This window comes from Babylonia areolata, chromosome 1, assembly GCF_041734735.1.
Source record: "Babylonia areolata isolate BAREFJ2019XMU chromosome 1, ASM4173473v1, whole genome shotgun sequence".
In the NCBI taxonomy this organism is placed as follows: Eukaryota; Metazoa; Mollusca; class Gastropoda; order Neogastropoda; family Buccinidae; genus Babylonia; species Babylonia areolata.
The window spans coordinates 9,378,131-9,380,630 of NC_134876.1; the positions used below are offsets into that span (position 1 = coordinate 9,378,131).

Consider the following 2,500-nt stretch of genomic DNA (forward strand, 5'->3'; position numbering starts at 1 on the left):
CTCTCTCTGTGTGTGTGTGTGTGTGTGTGTGTGTGTGTGTGTGTGTGTGTGTGTGTGCGTTCTATGAAATGCATTTTGTTTTAATCTAAGCCTTATTTACTTCATAGCTTTTATAATCTGATTCATCTCTTAAGTGTGCTTTTTCATTCATATAAACACACTGGATGTTTTCCATTGTCAGACAGCGGTTGATGTGTTTTTTAAGGCATGTTTATAGTCTACTGGATGATGTAAGGCGCTTTGAGCAGCATTGGTGCTGGATATCGCGCCATAGAAAAACTATGTATTATCATTATTATTAATGTTGTTGTTATTATTATTATTATCATTATTATTATTATTATTATTATTAGTAGTAGTAGTAGTAGTAGTAGTAGTAGTAGTAGTAGTAGTAAAAGGGTTAAAGCAAGAACACAACAACGAATAATAAAGCCTCTCTTTGTCGCTACACCCTCTAGTCGTTCGTCACGTGTTGTTTGTGCCCGTGGTGGGCAGCGGGAACACTAACAGACCTTGACCGTGGTCCTTTGATTTGATCTGATTTGATTTGATATGGATACTTATATAGCGCCTGTCCTTGGTCGGAGACCAAGCTCTAAGCGCTTTACAAACACGGGTTCATTGCACAACAGGCTATCTACCTGGGCAGAGCCGACTGACGGCTGCCATTGGCGCTCATCATTCGTTTCCTGTGTCATTCAATCAAGATTTCAGGCACGCACACATGCACACTCAAACAGACATGTAACATTTTATGTGTATGACCGCATTGTTTATTTTCCCCGCCATGTAGGCAGCCACACCCCGTTTTCGGGGGTGTGCATGCTGGGTATGTTCTTGTTTCCATAACCCACCGAACGCTGACATGGATTACAGGATCTATACACGCACGAATATGGGGTTCCGGCACAAGCAGGTCTGCACGTATGTTGACCGGGGAAAAATCACCCTTTACCCACCAGGCGCCGTTACCGAGATTCGAACACTGGACCCTCAGATTGAAAGTCCAACGCTTTAACCACTCGGCAATTGCGCCCCGTCATGGTTTCCGTTCAGCACTGCTTCGAGCTGCTTGAATGAGGAGCGCTGAATCCGTAAAAGACACTTACGTCCAGCTGAGGTCCTTCTGTGCAGTCGTGGTGATGTTGCCGGATGGTGGATCATCCCCTTTAGTCAAGTGGATGGAACTCCCGCGTCATCCGAGCTGAGGGATTACTTTGGCGGGTTCCGGGTTTGAATCCAACTCGGGATGTTTGATGTTCTTTCCGGCCTTCTTTGTTTGTCTGTCCACCTGTGTGTCTGCCAGAGAAGTTCTGCGTCAGTCATTTGCCAAACCAACTCGATCTTTTCCACGCATAACAAAGTATGTACAGCTGTCTCTGTCTCTGTGAACTGATGGGTTAAAATGTTAGATAAAATGTGGATAATTATGATAATAGCAAAATAAGCATACTTGTGATTTTCGTTTCTTTAAAAAAAAGAAAGAAGAAGTGTATATCAGTAGCTTCAAATTTGTCTATCTATCTATCTATCTATCTATCTATCTATCTATCTATCTATCTATCTATCTATCTATCTATCTATCTATCTATCTATCTATCTATCTGTCTGTCTGTCTGTCTGTCTGTCTGTCTGTCTGTCTACGTTTGTAAACATTATTGATAGATTGATTGGTGAATCGATTAATCAGTTCATGTATTCATCTCTTTGTCACTTACTTACTTACTTACTTACTGCTCTACTCTCTTATTGTGGCAGTGCCTCAACCAGGACGGCGTACCCATCCAGATCGACGTGTCCTTTCAGTTCAAGGTCATTCTGATGTACATGAGGGATGTTGTCATGGACTTCAAGGACTTTGAGGGGTACAAGCGAGTCCTCGGGTACTCAGGTATGAGTCCTGCGTATTTAGAAATAACACCATTGCTTGCTATATTTCATTGTCATGATGGTGATCATCATAATCGTCATCATCGTTGTCTAATTCCTAGCTGGATTAGGGGGCGTCCAAAAGTTTGCATTGTATCGAACCAGTAGTCAAAGTAATCTTGGAACTGAAATGTTGTTGTTGTTGTTGTTGTTGTTGTCCACACTGAATACATTCTTTTCAATGTAGAGTCTTCGTCTGTTCGCTTAAAAATATGTGTGAAAAAATCAACGAATCTGTTGTGTTCCTTCTAGATTTTGCATTCCAATCAGTTCTTCGTTCTGTGTCATGCTTTCTGATGTGCTCCACTCGACTGAAGCTTTCTCATCTGTTCCCTCCCTCCATTCTCACCTCATCAATTCTTCTTCCTTAGTACCCTGCTGTTCAGTGACATACCTTAATACCCGTTTCAAACAATGTATATACAAACAATGTATATGTTTGAATGTTAATAGCCCATTTAGTATTCCTGCCCCTCCTCCCTCTCACTCTCTCTCTCTCCCCTCCGCGTTCCTCTACCCGTTGTTTACCATCCTCCATTTCCTTCTCCTTTATTATCCTCCATTTCACCCC

General features: G+C 42.0%; 1 pseudogene across 1 annotated transcript in view; it reads left to right on the plus strand.

Moving 5' to 3' along the window:
- LOC143278044 (uncharacterized) overlaps window positions 1-2,500 on the plus strand; it is a 21,788-nt pseudogene that overhangs the window by 3,501 nt on the left and 15,787 nt on the right. Inside the window, exon 3 of the transcript XR_013053822.1 lies at window positions 1,759-1,891. The product of XR_013053822.1 is annotated as an uncharacterized LOC143278044 (transcript). The remainder of the gene's footprint in view (window positions 1-1,758; window positions 1,892-2,500) is intronic.